The sequence below is a fragment of the Pseudophryne corroboree genome, chromosome 4 (genome assembly GCF_028390025.1).
Source record: "Pseudophryne corroboree isolate aPseCor3 chromosome 4, aPseCor3.hap2, whole genome shotgun sequence".
Lineage (NCBI taxonomy): Eukaryota > Metazoa > Chordata > Amphibia > Anura > Myobatrachidae > Pseudophryne > Pseudophryne corroboree.
The window spans coordinates 100,132,284-100,154,104 of NC_086447.1; the positions used below are offsets into that span (position 1 = coordinate 100,132,284).

At 47.5% G+C, this 21,821-nt stretch overlaps 1 long non-coding RNA gene across 1 annotated transcript in view; it reads right to left on the reverse strand.

The window, feature by feature from the left end:
- Positions 1–9,395, reverse strand: part of LOC134911138 (uncharacterized) — a 35,356-nt gene extending 25,961 nt beyond the window's left edge. Inside the window, exon 1 of the long non-coding RNA XR_010176344.1 lies at positions 8,948–9,395. This is a non-coding gene — a long non-coding RNA (uncharacterized LOC134911138). The remainder of the gene's footprint in view (positions 1–8,947) is intronic.
- Between the last annotated feature and the right edge of the window lie 12,426 nt (positions 9,396–21,821).

Consider the following 21,821-nt stretch of genomic DNA (forward strand, 5'->3'; position numbering starts at 1 on the left):
TTCCAAATACATAACAGAAATAAGGATTTATATAATAAAACAGGGCAAGCATGCATGTTTTGCAGGTCTCCTCACAGAATCGCAAAATAAATAATTAGCTCCACCTGTGGACCTTTTAAAATGTGTCAGTGAGTAATTAATACACCTGTGCACCTGCTGGGTGACCTGCAAAACATGCACTGTGTGGGGTCCTGAGGACCGAGTTTGAGAACCACTGGTCTAGCCTAATGGCTAAATACAGAGAGAGTTGTTTGGTAGCAACTAGGGTGGCCAATCCCGGGGATTTCGGGATTGGCCTCCACTTTTGTATTTTCTAGACCTATAGTTGTCGACCTAAACATTGTCGACCTAGACACTGTCGATTTGATGAACCACACCCATGGGAGGGAGGGTAGGCCATTTGTTGTGAGGTCCGGCGGTCAGTGCAGGGCGACGGTGAGGGCGGGCAGGTAGCTGTCTGCACAGCGTGATGTGTGACTTCACGTCACGCCACGCAGTGCGCCCTGCCGGAGTGAGGGGGAGCTGAGCAGATGCTCAACGCTGCCCAGCATAGAAAGGGTGTGGTTCATCAAATCGACAGTGTCTAGGTCGACAATGTTTAGGTCGACAACTATAGGTCGACAGTCACTAGGTCGACATGGATGGAAGGTCGACAGGGTTTCTAGGTCGACATGTGCTAGGTCGACAGGTCTAAAGGTCGACATGAGGATTTTTTTATATTTTTTTGTGTCGTTTTCTTCGTAGAGTGACCGGGATCCCAAATTAGTGCACCGCGTCCCCTTGCATGGCTCGTTTCGCTCGCCATGCTTCGGGCATGGTGCCTTCGGCTCGCCATGCTTCGGGCATGGTGCCTTCGCTCCGCTACCGCTTCGCTCGGCACACTTTACCATTCCAATCGTAGTCCACGTGGATCGTTAAGTATTAAAAAATCCCCCCCCCAAAAAATTTTTTTTGAAAAACTCATGTCGACCTTTAGACCTGCCGACCTAGCACATGTCGACATAGAAACCCTGTCGACCTTCCATCCATATCGACCTAGTGACTGTCGACCTATAGTGGTATAGCTGTACTACCTGAGCCACTTGTGTGGGTTGTAGACTCTGTCTCATGCTACCACTAGAGTGAAAGCACCACCAGCTTTCAAAAGTGACCAAAACATCAGCCAGAAAGCATAGGAGCTGAGAAGTGGTCTGTGGTCACCACCTGCAGAACAACTCCTTTATTGGGGGTGTCTTGCTAATTGCCTATAATTTCCACCTGTTGTCTATTCCATTTGCACAACAGCATGTGAAATTGATTGTCAATCAGTGTTGCTTCCTAAGTGGACAGTTTGATTTCACAGAAGTGTGATTGACTTTAAGTTACATTGTGTTGTTTAAGTGTTCCCTTTATTTTTTTGAGCAGTGTATATTGTACACAGTGCTCTGCTTGTTTGTCTACCAAACACACATAACTGATCACACTGGTGGGTCCCTCACAGTTTTCTCTGCCCACGGGAGTACAGGATCCGCAGTGAGCCCTCTGATAACGCTGTCTCAGGATAACGTTATTATAACAGGGCTCACTACGGTATTTTTTTACTTTACTTTTTTGTAAATTTGGTCAGATCATATTTCCCATTATAGGTAAAAGTGAATTAAAGGGTGTGGAGCCGTTTTTTCCATGAAAACTGTTCCAAAAGCCCTTTAATACATTCAGGTGATACTAAAATAAAGTGACAAGGGTGTGAAAACACCTTTTTCACATTATGTTAGTAAAATAAATAAGAATTTACTCACCGGTAATTCTATTTCTCGTAGTCCATAGTGGATGCTGGGAACTCCGTAAGGACCGTGGGGAATAGATGGGCTCCGCAGGAGACTGGGCACTCTAAAAGAAAGATTAGGTACTATCTGGTGTGCACTGGCTCCTCCCTCTATGCCCCTCCTCCAGACCTCAGTTAAGGAAACTGTGCCCGGAAGAGCTGACACAACAAGGAAAGGATTTGGAATCCAGGGTAAGACTCATACCAGCCACACCAATCACACCGTACAACTCGTGATAACCATACCCAGTTAACAGTATGAACGACAACTGAGCCTCAGTAACAGATGGCTCATAACAATAACCCTTTAGTTAAGCAATAACTATATACATGTATTGCAGAGAGTCCGCACTTGGGACGGGCGCCCAGCATCCACTACGGACTACGAGAAATAGAATTACCGGTGAGTAAATTCTTATTTTCTCTGACGTCCTAGTGGATGCTGGGAACTCCGTAAGGACCATGGGGATTATACCAAAGCTCCCAAACGGCGGGAGAGTGCGGATGACTCTGCAGCACCGAATGAGCAAAGGCAAGGTCCTCCTCAGCCAGGGTATCAAACTTGTAGAACTTAGCAAATGTGTTTGAACCCGACCAAGTAGCAGCCCGGCAAAGCTGTAAAGCCGAGACCCCTCGGGCAGCCGCCCAAGAAGAGCCCACCTTCCTTGTGGAATGGGCTTTCACTGATTTAGGATGCGGCAATCCTGCCGCAGAATGAGCTTGCTGAATCGTGTTACAGATCCGGCGCGCAATAGTTTGCTTTGAAGCAGGAGCACCCAGCTTGTTGGGTGCATGCAGGATAAACAGCGAGTCAGTTTTTCTGACTCCAGCCGTCCTGGCTACATAGATTTTCAAAGCCCTGACTACATCTAGTAACTTGGAGTCCTCCAAGTCCCGAGTAGCCGCAGGCAACACAATAGGTTGGTTCAAATGAAACGCTGATACCACCTTAGGGAGAAATTGGGGACGAGTCCTCAATTCTGCCCTGTCCATATGGAAGATCAGATAAGGGCTTTTACAAGACAAAGCCGCCAATTTTGACACACGCCTAGCCGAAGCTAAGGCCAATAGCATGACCACTTTCCACGTGAGATATTTTAGCTCCACGGTCTTAAGTGGCTCAAACCAGTGGGATTTCAGGAAACCCAACACAACGTTAAGATCCCAAGGTGCCACTGGAGGCACAAAAGGGGGCTGAATATGCAGCACTCCCTTAACAAACGTCTGAACTTCAGGCAGTGAAGCCAGTTCTTTTTGAAAGAAAATAGATAGGGCCGAAATCTGGACCTTTATGGATCCTAATTTTAGGCCCATAGTCACTCCTGACTGTAGGAAGTGCAGGAATCGACCCAGCTGGAATTCCTCTGTAGGGGCCTTCCTGGCCTCACACCAAGCAACATATTTTCGCCATATACGGTGATAATGTTGTGCTGTCACGTCTTTCCTAGCCTTTATCAGCGTAGGAATCACTTCATCTGGAATGCCCTTTTCCGTTAGGATCCGGCGTTAAACCGCCATGCCGTCAAACGCAGCCGCGGTAAGTCTTGGAACAGACAGGGCCCCTGCTGTAACAGGTCCTGTCTGAGAGGCAGAGGCCATGGTTCCTCTGAGATCATTTCTTGTAGTTCTGGGTACCAAGTTCTTCTTGGCCAATCCGGAACGATGAGTATAGTTCTTACTTCTCTCTTTCTTACTATCCTCAGTACCTTGGGTATGAGAGGAAGAGGAGGGAACACATAAACCGACTGGTACACTCACGGTGTCACAAGTGCGTCCACAGCTATCGCCTGAGGGTCCCTTGACCTGGCGCAATATTTTATTAGCTTTTTGTTGAGGCGGGACGCCATCATGTCCACCTGTGGCCGTTCCCAACGGTTTACAATCTGCGTGAAGACTTCTGGATGAAGTCCCCACTCTCCCGGGTGTAGGTCGTGCCTGCTGAGGAAGTCTGCTTCCCAGTTGTCCACTCCCGGAATGAACACTGCTGACAGTGCTAGCACGTGATTTTCCGCCCATCGGAGAATCCTTGTGTCTTCTGCCATCGCCATCCTGCTTCTTGTGCCGCCCTGTCGGTTTACATGGGCGACCGCCGTGATGTTGTCTGATTGAATCAGCACTGGTTGGTTCTGAAGCAGGGGCTCTGCTTGACTCAGGGCGTTGTAAATGGCCCTTAGTTCCAGTATATTTATGTGTAGTGAAGTCTCCTGACTTGACCACAGTCCCTGGAAGTTCCTTCCCTGAGTGACTGCCCCCCATCCTCGGAGGCTTGCGTCCGTGGTCACCAGGACCCAGTCCTGTATGCCGAATCTGCGGCCCTCGAGAAGATGAGAACTCTGCAGCCACCACAGCAGAGACACCCTGGCCCTTGGGGACAGGGTGATCAACCGATGCATCTGAAGATGCGATCCGGACCATTTGTCCTTGCATGGAACCTGCCGAAGGGAATTGCTTCGTAAGAAGCCACCATCTTTCCCAGGACTCGCGTGCAGTGATGCACCGACACCTGTTTTGGTTTCAGGAGGTCCCTGACCAGAGATGACAATTCCTGGGCATTCTCCACCGGGAGAAACACCTTCTTCTGTTCTGTGTCCAGAATCATGCCCAGGAAGAGCAGAAGTGTCGCAGGAATCAGCTGCGACTTTGGGATATTCAGAATCCAGCCGTGCTGTAGCAACACTTCCCGAGAAAGTGCTACGCTGACTAACAACTGCTCTCTGGATCTCGCCTTTATAAGGAGATCGTCCAAGTACGGGATAATTATAACTCCCTTCTTCCGAAGGAGTATCATCATTTCGGCCATTACCTTGGTAAATACTCTCGGTGCCGTGGACAGACCAAACGGCAACATCTGGAATTGGTAATGACAATCCTGTACCACAAACCTGAGGTACTCCTGGTGAGGTGGGTAAACGGGGACATGCAAGTAAGCATCCTTGATATCCAGCGACACCATAAAATCCCCCTCTTCCAGGCTTGGAATAACCGCCCTGAGCGATTCCAGTTTGAACTTGAACTTCCTTATATAAGTGTTCAAGGATTTTAAATTCAGAATGGGTCTCACCGAACCGTCTGGTTTCGGTACCACAAACATTGTGGAATAGTAACCCTGTCCCTGTTGAAGGAGGGGAACCTTGATTATCACCTGCTGGAGGTACAGCTTGTGAATTGCCGCCAGTACTACCTCCCTTTCCCTGGGAGCAGCTGGCAAGGCTGATTTGAGGTAACGGCGAGGGGTAGTCGCCTCGAACTCCAGCTTGTATCCCTGAGATACAATTTGTACAGCCCAGAGATCCACTTGTGAGCGAACCTACTGGTTGCTGAAATTTCGGAGACGCGCCCCCACCGCACCCGGCTCCGCCTGTGGAGCCCCAGCGTCATGCGGTGGACTTAGAGGAAGCAGGGGAGGATTTTTGTTCCTGGGAACTGGCTGCCTGGTGCAGCTTCTTTCCTCTACCCCTGTCTCTGGGCAGAAAGGATGCGCCTCTGATCCGCTTGCCTTTCTGAGGCCGAAAGGACTGTACATGATAATACGGTGCTTTCTTAGGCTGTGAGGGAACCTGAGGTAAAAAATTGACTTCCCGGCTGTTGCCGAGGATACGAGGTCCGAGAGACCGTCCCCAAACAACTCCTCACCCTTATAAGGCAAAACCTCCATGTGTCTTTAAGAATCAGCATCCCCTGTCCACTGCCGAGTCCATAATACTCTCCTGGCAGAAATGGACATTGCATTAATTCTAGATGCCAGCAGGCAAATGTCCCTCTGTGCATCCCGCATATATAAGACGACGTCTTTTATATGTTCTATGGTTAGCAAAATAGTATACCTGTCGAGGGAATCAATGTTGTCTGACAGGGTATCAGACCATGCGGCTGCAGCACTACACATCCATGCTGAAGCAATAGCAGGTCTCAGTATAGTACCTGAGTGTGTATACACAGACTTCAGGATAGCTTCCTGCTTTCTATCCGCAGGCTCCTTTAAGGCGGCCGTATCCTGAGACGGCAGTGCCACCTTTTTTGATAAGCGTGTGAGCGCCTTGTCCACCCTAGGGGATGTTTCCCAACGTAACCTATCCGTTGGCGGGAAAGGGTACGCCATCAGTAACCTCTTAGAAATCACTAGTTTCTTATCGGGGGAACTCCACGCTTCCTCACACAATTCATTTAATTCATCAGATGGGGGAAAAGTCACTGGCTGCTTTTTCTCCCCAAACATAATACCCTTCTTGGTAGTAACCGGGTTAATATCAGAAATGTGCAATACATTTTTCATTGCAGTAATCATGCATCGGATGGCTTTAGTAGTCTGTGCATTTGTCTCATCCTCATCTACACTGGAGTCAGACTCCGTGTCGACATCTGTGTCTACCATCTGAGCTAGCGGGCGTTTATGAGCCCCTGATGGCCTCTGAGACGCCTGGGCAGGCGCGGGTTGAGATCCCGGCTGTCCCAAGGCTGCTGCGTCATCGAACCTTTTATGTAAGGAGTTGACACTGTCTGTTAAGACCTTCCACATATCCATCCAATCCGGTGTCGGCCCCGTCGGGGGCGACACCACACTTATCTGCCCTTGCTCCGCCTCCACGTAACCCTCCTCATCAAACATGTCGACACAGCCGTACCGACACACCGCACACACACAGGAAATACTCTGACTGAGTACAGGACCCCACAAAGTCCTTTGGGGAGACAGAGAGAGAGTATGCCAGCACACACCACAGCGCTATATAACACAGGGATTTACACTATAATGAGTGATTTTCCCAATAGCTGCTTAATATATATTATTTGCGCCTAAATTTATGTGCCCCCCCTCTCTTTTTTACCCTTCTTGTATCAGGAATACTGCAGGGGAGAGCCTGGGGAGCTGCTTCCAGCGGAACTGTGAAGGAAAAATGGCGCTGGTGTGCTGAGGAAGAAGGCCCCCTCAACGGCGGGCTTCTCCCTGCAGTTTCTGACTGAAAAATGGCGGGGGTTTTACACATATACAGTCACAGACTGTATTATGTGTATTTTTATGCCAAAAGGTATTTTATTGCTGCCCAGGGCGCCCCCCCGCAGCGCCCTGCACCCTACAGTGACCGGAGTGTGTGGTGTGCAGCGGGAGCAATGTCGCACAGCTGCAGTGCTGTGCGCTACCTTAATGAAGACCGGAGTCTTCTGCCGCCGATTTCATCTCCTTCTCTTCTGTCTTCTGGCTCTGCAAGGAAGACGGCGGCGCGGCTCCGGGAACGGACGATCGAGGTCAGGCCCTGTGTTCGAACCCTCTGGAGCTAATGGTGTCCAGTAGCCTAAGAAGCACAAGCTAGCTGCACGCAGGTAGGTTTGCTTCTCTCCCCTCAGTCCCTCGTAGCAGTGAGTCTGTTGCCAGCAGATCTCACTGAAAACAAAAAACCTAACAAATACTTTCTTTCTAGCAAGCTCAGGAGAGCTCACTAGGAGCACCCAGCTCTGGCCGGGCACAGATTCTAACTGAGGTCTGGAGGAGGGGCATAGAGGGAGGAGCCAGTGCACACCAGATAGTACCTAATCTTTCTTTTAGAGTGCCCAGTCTCCTGCGGAGCCCGTCTATTCCCCATGGTCCTTACGGAGTTCCCAGCATCCACTAGGACGTCAGAGAAATGTTAATAAGTCGGCCCCTAAGCTACATAAAGTTGATACCTGATTTGTTGCTATGCGTTACAGTTCATTATTTAATTTTGCACCATGTGCAATAAGCTTTGTACGTATGACCTTTTGCTGAAGCATGCAATATTGATTTACATTAGTAATATAAACTTTTTGACTTTTATTTTACCACACCCACATTGCTATACCTCCCAACTTTGAGATCCTGTGGCTCGGGGCCCTTGCGCAATGAAGGTGCGCCAGAAAGGAGCTGGGGTCATGGCAGGGCCGGTTCTAGGGTGTTTGGCGCCTCCCTGCAAACTATAAATTTGCGCCCTCTCTCCAATACTTAATAAAGGGAAAGCACACACTGAAGGCAAGTGAGGTCTCACAAGGAAGGGGTGTGCCCACACAATTGTACCCCAAATTCTAATTACACCACACAGTAGCACAAAAGTATCGTCAGTATGTAGTGCCCCTATTTCATATTACGTCACACAGTACTGCCCCATATTCACGTTATGCTACACAGTAGTGCCCCATATACACAATTCCCATGATCGCACATAATAATGCCCACGGTATCAGTGCCACGTATACAGTTACACATAATAATGCTCACAGTATCCGTGCCGCTTACACATAATAATGCCCACGGTAGCAGTGCCGCTTATACAAACAATAATGCCCACGGTATCAGTGCCGCTTATACACATAATAATGCCCATGATATCAGTGCCGCTTATACACATAATAATGCCCATGATATCAGTGCCGCTTACACACACACTAATGCCCACGGTAGCAGTGCCGCTTATACACATAATAATGCCCATGATATCAGTGCCGCTTATACACATAATAATGCCCATGATATCAGTGCCACTTACACACACAATAATGCCCACGGTATCAGTGCCGCTTACACACACAATAATGCCCACGGTAGCAGTGCCGCTTACACACATAATGCCCACGGTAGCAGTGCCGCTTACACACATAATAATGCCCACGGTAGCAGTGCCGCTTACACACATAATAATGCCCACGGTAGCAGTGCCGCTTACACACACAATAATGCCCACGGTAGCAGTGCCGTTTACACACACAATAATGCCCACGGTAGCAGTGCCACTTACACACATAATAATGCCCACGGTATCAGTGCCGCTTACACACATAATAATGCCCACGGTAGCAGTGCCGCTTACACACACAATAATGCCCACGGTATCAGTGCCGCTTACACACACAATAATGCCCACGGTATCAGTGCCGCTTACACACACAATAATGCCCACGGTAGCAGTGCCGCTTACACACACAATAATGCCCATGGTAGCAGTGCCGCTTACACACATAATAATGCCCACGGTATCAGTGTCACGTATACAGTTACACATATACGTGTGTGCTACTTATACACATGCCCACAGTTTCAGTGCCACTTATATACATATAATAATTGCTCTCTTCCCCCCACCCCCTAGATAGAGCTCTGGTAACAAAAAAAATATATAGAAAGCACACACTTACAGCAGCAGCATTCTTCAATACATTAGAAAACAGGTTTCAAAGAGTTAAACTCGGCCTGCTCTGACCACACTCAAGCCCCTGCATCAGCATGTTGTAGAGGGGGAGGGCTGGAGAGCAGGGAGAACGGAGAACAGCTTCATGTCATAAATCACAAGCAGGCTGCCGCTGCAGCCAGGACGTGGAATAGAAAGTGAAAGTGGCCAGCCTGTGCGGACGATGGAGTGAATCCCCCCCCCCTGCGTGTTCTGCTGGTAGGAGGAGGGAGGGAAGATCTGCTGGTGGACTGGTCTCGAGCCTCTTGTTGCTGTGGCAGCCGGCAGCAGCAGCGCACAGCAGCGGAGTCTCAGAGCAGGGAGAGCGCCTCTCTTGGCCAGCGCCTCCCTGCTTTGCAGACTCTGCTGAGCGGGTTGCGCCGGCTCTGGGTCATGGCCTCGTGTGTGAAGGACGTGGTCTTTTGGTGTCTGGGGGTGGCTGCAACACACATATCTGTTTTATGAATATTGGGGGCGTGCCCAGCACTCCCTCAGCAGCTGAGCAGCCCCGGCTCAACTCCCTGCATTGTATAGAAGTCGATCACTTGCTGCTTTGTAGAGCAGAGCAGCAGGTTATCAAAGGCTCCCCAACTGACCCCCCCTCCCACCACCACCTGTGGGACACTGAGGCCTGCAGGTGGACAGTAGGACAGGTTAATAGGTCAACACCACATGGTCGACATGCATTACGTCGACAGGTACATAACATCGACAGACAAAAGGTCGACGGGTACAAAAGGTCAACAGATTAAAGATGACAGTGCTTAAGGTTGACAGGTTTAAAGGGTCAACATGACAGTGGTTGACACACAAATGGTTGCAGGGCCGGATCAAGCATGGTGGGGGCCCCGGGCAATGAAGTTGTGGGGGCCCCCACTACAGTAGATCACAGACCCCTGAGCCCCCCCTTACACACACACACACACACACACCCAAGCTGCACACAACACACACACATATGCGCGCACACTACCTGTCCGTCCGGCGGTGCAGCGTATGCCGGAGTCAGGGCCCCCACACCCAGGAGAGTAGTAGTCTCACCCTCCCGACGGCTCAGCTGTTCATTAACAGCGCCGCCGAAGGAGGTGTTCCTTGCACAGCATATAATAGTCTCGCGGGATGCTGCATTGAAATTCCACTAGACTATGAAATGCTGTGCAAGGAACACCTCCTCGGCGGCGCTGTTAATAAACAGCTGAGCCGAGCCGCCGGGAGAGGGGAGGCTACTACGCTCCTGGGTGTGGGGGCCCCAAATGTGTGGTGGGCCCGGGACGACCGCCCCTTTCGCCCCTCCCTTAATCCGGCCCTGAATGGTTACACATGTTTTTTGGGTTTTCAGATGTTTTACCAAAATTTGCTTGATTTACTGTATGTACTATCCATGTAGACATCTTTTGGGAATAGTAACCTGTCTGAAGTGTGGTGAGCAAAGTGAGTCTGCGAGGGTACACGTTTGGACTGATGGTGGTCACATAATATGGAATATACAAGATGTGGCCTAAAAAAATAAAAAAAAAGTGTATCTGCCATTTTTGTGTCGACCATTGTCATGTCGACATTCTCACCCTGTCGATCTTTTGTACCTGTCTACCTTAAACATTGTCGACCTTTTGTACCTGTCGACCATAGTTGTCAACCTATTGACTGTCTACCTAGACTTTGTAGATCTATTATACCACACCCGAAAATCTGTAGCTTATTAAATGGTCAGATCACCTATTATGTGAGCTAAGGCCAAGTAGCCCGGAGAAGCCTGTACACCAGGGTCAGATTCACAATGGGACAGATGGAGCAACAGTTCCAGTCCTTCAAGTAAAAATAATTATATCGGCATGACAACGTGATGATGATTAGCCACCAGCTGGCCACTCGGTTGGCCATAATCATACGTATTAAAATTGTACAGTATTTCTATTTTCCTCACAAAGTTCTGCAATTTTTATACTATTACATATTTAGGAAGACATTGGAACTAACAGTGTTGGGGATGTACACGCCACCCCCCTTGGCACTGACCACACCCACACAGCACTGGTCACACCCCTTTTACTTCTCATAATAGGCCCTTGAAGTTTCAACCACAGGACCACGCGACCCTTAATCCAGCCCTGATGTCCACTGATAGTATTTTGCTAAAAAGTTGAGATGGGGGGCTATTCCTATTTTATTTTACACCAATTCACTCACTCAGACTGAGCAGGCGCCTTGAATTACAGCTATAGAAAGTAGGCGGGGTATGGGGGGAGGGGCACAAGAAGCAAAGGACCTGTTTTGGTTGCCCAGCCAATCCATTTCCCCTTACTGTTTTCTTTTATTCTCTCTACCACGATCCTCTACATTGGTGGCTTGTACAGAGATTGGTGCTGGTGAGGATTGTTAGGGATTTAATAGCTTTTTATTAAATGTTGGACATATTAATTACATTTGCGGTTGGTGGGCTATTAATATGCTGTAGGGACTATTATTGCCATATGGGATTGCTAAAAAAAAATTAAATGTATTCAATTTCAATGCTATTAAATAATATTGGGACTGATTGGGGGAAAATAATATTTATTAAATTATTGTAATTTAATGTCAAGGCTGATTATAATTTATAATGTTGGCAGTGTTTGGTGGAGGGGTGTGTGGTGAATGGGGGGGGCATTGTGGAAACCATAAAGTATTTACCTGTAAAGAGGTGAATAGTGTATATCACTTTATAACAAAACCCCAGCATTCCAATATTCATCCAAGCAGCAACTGTACTTAAGACACCAGTAGGAGCAGACAAGGGATACATATGGTGGATGGGATGCCAGCGGTCATATGACCGACACCGTCATCCTAAAGCAGACGATCCCGACAGGGGTATGGTAAGTATGTTTACCCTTCCCCCCTACCCCCCCCCCCAACACTCCCTTCCTGCAGCCCAACCCTAACCCCCCCCCCCCCCCCCCTCAGCCTAACCCTAACTCTCCCTGGTAGCACCTAACTCAACCCTACCACTCCCACAGCCTAAGCCTAACTCTCCCCGGGGGTGCCTAACCCCCCCCCCCCTGCACCCTAACCCTCTCACAGCAGCCTAAACTTAACCCCCCCCCCCCCCACCGAGCCAGAGTCCTGACAGAGCTTAATCAGTTTTCCTGCGTTTGGGGTCCCTGCACCAGCATTTTGATCCATGTCAGGATGCCGGTGTTGGCATTCTGAGCAGTGTCAGGATTCTGGCGTTGAGAATTCCAACTGCCGGGTTCCCGAACACTGGTATCCTGAACGGATCCCACAGATAGTCAAAGCAATACAGGTAAGCAAGATTGACACTGTCCACCAGCATCCCTTTTCTGGTGGGACAGACCCAACTTTAAAGGGCTATGTCTTGCTTTGAGGACTTTGGGGTCTATTTACAAAGATTTGGACGGAGATAAAGTCGACGGAGATAAAGTATCGGCCAATCAGCTCCTAACTACCATGCCACAGGCTGGGTTTGGAAAATGATAGTTAGGAGTGGTTGGTTGGTTGGTTGGTTGGTTGGTTGGTTGGTTGGTTGGTTGGTTGGTTGGTTGGTTGGTTGGGTGGTTGGTTGGTTGGTTGGTTGGTTGGTACTTTATTTCCATCCACGTTATCTCCATCCAAGGCTTAGTACACAGGGGGTAATTCTGAGTTGATCGCAGCAGGAACTTTGGGGGTCATTCCGAGTTGCTCGCTCGTTGCCGATTTTCTCTATTTTGCGATTAGTCGCTTACTGCGCATGCGCAATGTTCGCAGAGCGCATGCGCTTAGTTATTTTACTCAACAGTTAGGTATTTTACTCACGGCATTACGAGGAATTTTCTTTGTTCTGGTGATCGGAGTGTGATTGACAGGAAGTGGGTGTTTCTGGGCAGAAACTGACCGTTTTATGGGTGTGTGTGAAAAAACGCTGCAGTTTCTGGGAAAAACGCGGGAGCGGCTGGAGAAACGGGGGAGTGTCTGGGCGAACGCTGGGTGTGTTTGTGACGTCAAACCAGGAATGAAACTGACTGAACTGATCGCAGTGGCAGAGTAAGTGTCGAGCTACTCAGAAACTGCTAAGAAGTGTCTATTCGCAATTTTGAGACTCTTTCGTTCGCAATTCTGCTAAGCTAAGATTCACTCCCAGTAGGCGGCGGATTAGCGTGTGCAATGCTGCTAAAAGCAGCTTGCGAGCGAACAACTCGGAATGAGGGCCTTTGTTAGCAGTTGGGCAAAATCATGTGCACTGCAGGGGAGGCAGATATAACATGTGCAGAGAGAGAGAGATTTGGGTGTGGTGAGTTCAATCTGCAATCTAAATTGCAGTGTAAAAATAAAGCAGCCAGTATTTACTAGAGATGAGCGGGTTCGGTTTCTTTGAATCCGAACCCGCACGAACTTCACTTTTTTTTTCACGGGTCCGAGCGACTCGGATCTTCCCGCCTTGCTCGGTTAACCCGAGCGCGCCCGAACGTCATCATGACGCTGTCGGATTCTCGCGAGGCTCGGATTCTATCGCGAGACTCGGATTCTATATAAGGAGCCGCGCGTCGCCGCCATTTTCACACGTGCATTGAGATTGATAGGGAGAGGACGTGGCTGGCGTCCTCTCCATTTAGATTAGATTTAGAAGAGAGAGAGAGAGAGATTGCTGTGATACTGTAGATTAGAAGAGAGTGCAGAGTGCAGACAGAGTTTAGTGACTGACGACCACAGTGACCAGTGACCACCAGAGACAGTGCAGTTGTTTGTTTTATTTAATATATCCGTTCTCTGCCTGAAAAAAACGATACACAGTCACACAGTGACTCAGTCTGTGTGCACTGCTCAGCCCAGTGTGCTGCACATCAATGTATTGTATATAAAGCTTATAATTGTGGGGGAGACTGGGGAGCACTGCAGGTTGTTATAGCAGGAGCCAGGAGTACATGATAAATAATATTATATTAAAATTAAACAGTGCACACTTTTGCTGCAGGAGTGCCACTGCCAGTGTGACTAGTGGTGACCAGTGCCTGACCACCAGTATATTAGTAGTATTGTATACTATCTCTTTATCAACCAGTCTATATTAGCAGCAGACACAGTACAGTGCGGTAGTTCACGGCTGTGGCTACCTCTGTGTCGGCACTCGGCAGGCAGTCCGTCCATCCATAATTGTATTATATACCACCTAACCGTGGTTTTTTTTTTCTTTCTTTATACCGTCGTCATAGTCATACTAGTTGTTACGAGTATACTACTATCTCTTTATCAACCAGTGTACAGTGCGGTAGTTCACGGCTGTGGCTACCTCTGTGTCGGAACTCGGCAGGCAGTCCGTCCATCCATAATTGTATTATAATATATACCACCTAACCGTGGGTTTTTTTTCGTTCTTTATACCGTCGTCATACTAGTTGTTACGAGTATACTACTATCTCTTTATCAACCAGTGTACAGTGCGGTAGTTCACGGCTGTGGCTACCTCTGTGTCGGAACTCGGCAGGCAGTCCGTCCATCCATAATTGTATTATAATATATACCACCTAACCGTGGTTTTTTTTTCGTTCTTTATACCGTCGTCATACTAGTTGTTACGAGTATACTACTATCTCTTTATCAACCAGTGTACAGTGCGGTAGTTCACGGCTGTGGCTACCTCTGTGTCGGCACTCGGCAGGCAGTCCGTCCAACCATAATTGTATTATATACCACCTAACCGTGGTTTTTTTTCATTCTTTATACCGTCGTCATACTAGTTGTTACGAGTATACTACTATCTCTTTATCAACCAGTGTACAGTGCGGTAGTTCACGGCTGTGGCTACCTCTGTGTCGGCACTCGGCAGGCAGTCCGTCCAACCATAATTGTATTATATACCACCTAACCGTGGTTTTTTTTTCATTCTTTATACCGTCGTCATACTAGTTGTTACGAGTATACTACTATCTCTTTATCAACCAGTGTACAGTGCGGTAGTTCACGGCTGTGGCTACCTCTGTGTCGGCACTCGGCAGCCCGTCCATAATTGTATATACCAGTGACCTAACCGTGGTTTTTTTTTCTTTCTTTATACATACATACTAGTTACGAGTATACTATCTCTTTATCAACCAGTCTATATATTAGCAGCAGACACAGTACAGTGCGGTAGTTCACGGCTGTGGCTACCTCTGTGTCGGCACTCGGCAGCCCGTCCATAATTGTATATACCACCTAACCGTGGTTTTTTTTTCTTTCTTTATACATACATACTAGTTACGAGTATACTATCTCTTTATCAACCAGTCTATATATTAGCAGCAGACACAGTACAGTGCGGTAGTTCACGGCTGTGGCTACCTCTGTGTCGGCACTCCGCAGCCCGTCCATAATTGTATATACCAGTGACCTAACCGTGGTTTTTTTTTCTTTCTTTATACATACATACTAGTTACGAGTATACTATCTCTTTATCAACCAGTCTATATATTAGCAGCAGACACAGTACAGTGCGGTAGTTCACGGCTGTGGCTACCTCTGTGTCGGCACTCGGCAGCCCGTCCATAATTGTATATACCAGTGACCTAACCGTGGTTTTTTTTTCTTTCTTTATACATACATACTAGTTACGAGTATACTATCTCTTTATCAACCAGTCTATATATTAGCAGCAGACACAGTACAGTGCGGTAGTTCACGGCTGTGGCTACCTCTGTGTCGGCACTCGGCAGCCCGTCCATAATTGTATATACCAGTGACCTAACCGTGGTTTTTTTTTCTTTCTTTATACATACATACTAGTTACGAGTATACTATCTCTTTATCAACCAGTCTATATATTAGCAGCAGACACAGTACAGTGCGGTAGTTCACGGCTGTGGCTACCTCTGTGTCGGCACTCGGCAGCCCGTCCATAATTGTATATACCAGTGACCTAACCGTGGTTTTTTTTTCTTTCTTTATACATACATACTAGTTACGAGTATACTATCTCTTTATCAACCAGTCTATATATTAGCAGCAGACACAGTACAGTGCGGTAGTTCACGGCTGTGGCTACCTCTGTGTCGGCACTCGGCAGCCCGTCCATAATTGTATATACCAGTGACCTAACCGTGGTTTTTTTTTCTTTCTTTATACATACATACTAGTTACGAGTATACTATCTCTTTATCAACCAGTCTATATATTAGCAGCAGACACAGTACAGTGCGGTAGTTCACGGCTGTGGCTACCTCTGTGTCGGCACTCGGCAGCCCGTCCATAATTGTATACTAGTATCCAATCCATCCATCTGCATTGTTTACCTGAGGTGCCTTTTAGTTGTGCCTATTAAAATATGGAGAACAAAAATGTTGAGGTTCCAAAATTAGGGAAAGATCAAGATCCACTTCCACCTCGTGCTGAAGCTGCTGCCACTAGTCATGGCCGAGACGATGAAATGCCAGCAACGTCGTCTGCCAAGGCCGATGCCCAATGGCATAGTACAGAGCATGTCAAAACCAAAACACCAAATATCAGTAAAAAAAGGACTCCAAAACCTAAAATAAAATTGTCTTAATCTTACTCACACAGTCAGCTACCTCATTGCGCCTCTTTTTTTCTTTGCGTCATGTGCTGTTTGGGGAGGGTTTTTTGGAAGGGACATCCTGCGTGACACTGCAGTGCCACTCCTAGATGGGCCCGGTGTTTGTGTCGGCCACTAGGGTCGCTAATCTTACTCACACAGCTACCTCATTGCGCCTCTTTTTTTCTTTGCGTCATGTGCTGTTTGGGGAGGGTTTTTTGGAAGGGACATCCTGCGTGACACTGCAGTGCCACTCCTAGATGGGCCCGGTGTTTGTGTCGGCCACTAGGGTCGCTAATCTTACTCACACAGTCAGCTACCTCATTGCGCCTCTTTTTTTCTTTGCGTCATGTGCTGTTTGGGGAGGGTTTTTTGGAAGGGCCATCCTGCGTGACACTGCAGTGCCACTCCTAGATGGGCCCGGTGTTTGTGTCGGCCACTAGGGTCGCTAATCTTACTCACACAGTCAGCTACCTCATTGCGCCTCTTTTTTTCTTTGCGTCATGTGCTGTTTGGGGAGGGTTTTTTGGAAGGGCCATCCTGCGTGACACTGCAGTGCCACTCCTAGATGGGCCCGGTGTTTGTGTCGGCCACTAGGGTCGCTAATCTTACTCACACAGCTACCTCATTGCGCCTCTTTTTTTCTTTGCGTCATGTGCTGTTTGGGGAGGGTTTTTTGGAAGGGACATCCTGCGTGACACTGCAGTGCCACTCCTAGATGGGCCCGGTGTTTGTGTCGGCCACTAGGGTCGCTTATCTTACTCACACAGCGACCTCGGTGCAAATTTTAGGACTAAAAATAATATTGTGAGGTGTGAGGTATTCAGAATAGACTGAAAATGAGTGTAAATTATGGTTTTTGAGGTTAATAATACTTTGGGATCAAAATGATCCCCAAATTCTATGATTTAAGCTGTTTTTTAGTGTTTTTGGAAAAAAACACCCGAATCCAAAACACACCCGAATCCGACAAAAATAATTCGGTGAGGTTTTGCCAAAACGCGTTCGAACCCAAAACACGGCCGCGGAACCGAACCCAAAACCAAAACACAAAACCCGAAAAATTTCAGGCGCTCATCTCTAGTATTTACCCTGCACAGAAACAAAATAACCCACCCAAATCTAACTCTCTCTGCAAATGTTATATCTGCCGCTCTCCCCCCCTGCAGTGCACATGGTTTTGCCCAACTGCTAAAAATGTTCCTGCTGCAATCAACTTGGAATTACCCCCATAGACCCCTTTGTCACTATTGCAGGGACAATTGGGAAGGTATGTCCCTCTTCATAGCACTCTACTTTTGACAGTGAAGGTGTGAGCACCAAATCCACCCTCCCTGTTAGCGGCAGTAGTTTACAATTCAGTGCAAACATGCTATAGAGTTGTCAGAAGAGGTAAGTCGAAAATTTATAATAACAGTTGTTGGAGTTGCAACATCTAGGTCATTCCGAGATGATTGCAGCCAGCAACTTTTTGTTGCTGCTGCGATCAACTAGTCCACGCCTATGGGGGAGTGTATTTTAGCTTTGCAGGGCTGCGATCGCTTGTGCAGCCCTGCTAAGCTAAAAAAATTTAAAGCAAAAGAAGACTAGGCCTATACATACTTACCCTGTGCGGTGATCCCTGCGATGCTGGGGCCGGCTTTGATGTCAGACATCCGCCCTCCATTCTGCTGGACACGCCTGCATTTTCTTCTCCACTCCCTGGAAATGGTCTCCAACGGTCCGGATCCGCCCAGGTACGCCTTCTTTCTGTCAATCTTTTGCGGTCGGCTCTGCGACCGCTTTCTTATTAGGACGCAACGTAACCTGGCGAACCCTGTCGCCGGGCAATGTCGCGCACGTGAAGTGCACCCGCCGTGCATGTGCATTCTGGACCCGTTCGCACCGCAGCAACAAACCGCTACATGCGAACGGGTTGGAATGACCCCCCTTGTCCCTAAGTCATTGAGGAATGACAAACCCCAGCATACCTCACCTGGTTGTGCTTGTAGTTCCCCAACTGATGGAACATGCTGCATGTGAATCTATATAATAATCCCAAGTCAGACGTACATAGTGGAAGCCGGTCGTGCACTGCAGCCCTCTCCCTCTGAGAGTTCCCATTGTGGGGGGATGGAGAGTAGGAGCCACAGGAAAGTGCAGCCAGGGTAAGTGTAGAAGAGACTGCTCCCCACGGTTAATCTGTTTTTTTAAATGCATCTCTTGCAGGGTTAGGAATAGACTGGTTCAGCCCTGCACCGATAATTAACCTCTCTCAGGGAGAGATGTACTAAGCAGGGAAAAGATTGGAAAAGTGAGACAGTGGAGAAGTTGCCCATGGCAACCAATCAGCGTTGAAGTAACATTTATAATTTGCATACTATAAAATTATACAGAGCATCCATTGGCTCATTTCTTTACTCTTATCACTGCTTAGTACATCTCCCCCTCTGTGATATTGCACAGATACAGCAAGGGTACTAGTCACGAATACTGTCTGTCTGGTATGCATTGCTTAATCTCAATTTCACTAATCAGAATCTGTGCCTTTCATTTACACAAGTCCGACTAATGAGCTGTAGCGAGATAATGTATTTACCTATAATTCAGTTTGCACACTAAAGGCAGACAGCTGGGATTCATTTATCCTTGAAACAGATTATATGTGCGTGTGGCTTTTTGTGAGCCATGATTCCATAACAGATGTGGTGCACCTCTCAAGACAAAAAAGTTATTGGATCTACCAACTAAATAAATACCTTTCATTTCCACCTTCCCGTAGCAGCATCTGGCAAATTCCTTTTTTTTTTTTTTTAACAAGTTCCCTCCAATTTGCTGTCCTCCAAACCATGCGTCCTGTGGGCCTGATTCAGAGATGTACACAAATGTATTTGCAAATGTGTATTCCTAACATACTTGCCTACTCTCCTGGAACAGCCGCAAATCGGGTGGCAGCCAGGAAGTCAGAGGGGGCAGCCAGGAAGTCAGCAACTAAGATTTGTACGCAAGGACTGTGTGAAAACACGCAAATGCCGCAGATGCTTGTACTTGTATTGAGATGCTCACCGATAGTTTTGCAAATTGCAATGACTGCTTATTGAAGTTTTGAAGTTTTGAGTAGTCCTATGGCTGCGCAACATGGCCGCAGGAAGTGAGACACTGGAGATATTGCAGCTGTGTAAAGGATCACAGCCTCAGGCTGAAACACGCCCCCCAAAGTGGTCATGACACGCCTCGACTTTTTCCGCCACTCCCCCTGTTACCTCTCCCGAATGTGGCCTGACTGTCAATAACTGTGCAAATAAATCCTCTATGAGACCACAATTGCAAGACCGTCGCAGCACATGCGCAGTACAACTTAGATGCATGCGTAGTGGTAATGAAACACTTCACTGACCACTGACCACATTGACATTGAGCCCATCTCTTAATCAGGCCTTGAAATATTTGCTTGAGTTTAATTAAAGCTTGTTCATTTTATTGTCGGGTCAATAAGGGACTGAGGTTTTTTCTTTTGTGTTATATTGCCATATACTGTAATATTGAGCCTCGGACTATACATTTTTTTATTGCTCTTTTCTGTTTTCTGAGTAAGGGGCCGATTAATTTCAACTGCAGATAGTATTTGATAATATCGTCTAGATTCGCAACACGTAAATGAAAATTTTCACACAAATGTACTAACAATCTCTTGCCGGGACGATAAGACCCTGTCCTGATGAAGAGCTGGAAGTAGTGATAGCTTATGCGTGTACTGTTTTTGCACAGTCAGGGGCCTGTATATGCTTCATGGGGTGCTGACAGAGAGAGGAAAATGCACACATGATAACTCCAATATCTTTGCAGCATTGCTAAATTCAAGAAGCACACCATGGGATGGTTTACCATCACCTGCCCAACGGTTATTGAAGCACAGCACCAGGAACTTCATTCCTGTCACAAAACAACAACTGCAACCTGAAGTACATACACTAGTACAGACAGTACTTACCTCAGAGGGGCTGTCTAACAAATGAAGTTATGACTGAATGCAAACTCCTTGTGGATATGATAGATCTGCTACCGTTCTCTGGGAAGCTGCTCGTCTCGACAGTTATATGATACAAGCTGAGGGGGCCACCTATGAGCATAACCATCGCCACCTGCTGAGTGTGCCTGAGGGTGTTCTACCTTCAACCAACCCCACCATGGTTGACCCAAAACTCATGCACACCTTACAGATGTCAAGATCTGAAGGACCTGTGATCAGACCTGCAGACTCAAGATCATCACTTGACTTTCCTGAGTGCTCAGATGGACTTCAACTCATCAACCTAGGACACTTCCCAACATCATGAGGTCTGGTTGGGTATCCAAGACTAATCCTAAATTCCAGGGCTGTCTAACATAATGGTAATTATTCCATGACTCACTTGCTCTATTTTCTATCTCCCTGCTGCCCCTTCACACTCTCTTCCTGTTTAAGCATTTTATCTATCATTTATATCTTGAAGGGAAGGATGTAAAAGTATGACCTGCCAGGACCTGGTAGGAAGCAATGTCTTTTGCCATGCATGCTGGAAGGTTCCGTTTCCCTAATGCTGAGTAAACAAGTTATGTCTCACTCCTGAAGCGGTCGCTCTAGTCCTCCTACACCAACATCTACAAGTAGTACCCACTCCAGACACCTCTCAGTACCTCTGACAATAGCCCATAGACTACTATAAGCTGTTGACATTCTTAGATGGTGATAATGGTCCATGCCATGCTTAAGAATGCTTCAAATTCCAGTGCTTTGTACATCCAACAGCATAGCACACCTCATAGGAACCTATGAGTACTTATTTTGCGGTCAGAAATTAAGGAACCGCGGGCATACATCGGTGGTATCTGCTGTGCTCCCCCATTGTCGGTCTCCAGTTTAGTTGAACAAGTTGAACTGCCAGATGTACTAAGCCTTGAAAAGTGATAAAGTAGAGAGTGATAAACTAATAACCAACCAGCTCCTAACTGCCGTTTTTCAAACACAGCCTGTGACAGGGCAGTGAGGAGCTGATTGGCTGGTCACATTATCGATTTTCAGGGCTTAGTAAATATGGCCCTTTTTTTATTTCATAAAGAGGTGGTCTTGATGGAACAACCTTCTCGTACAAAATGACCAGGTGGCTCATATCATTACTCTGTGCTGCTGTTAGTGTTTCAGTTCTCAGGTTGGCTACACATTAATAAGCCCCTCCCACTTCAAACTTGGCTACACATAGGGGGTCATTCCGACCCGTTCGTTCATCGCAGCGGTGTGAACGGGTCAGAACTTCGCATGCGCGGCGGGCGTATTGCGCAGGCACATCGTTGCCCAGCAACATTCGGCGCCGGCCAGTGATGC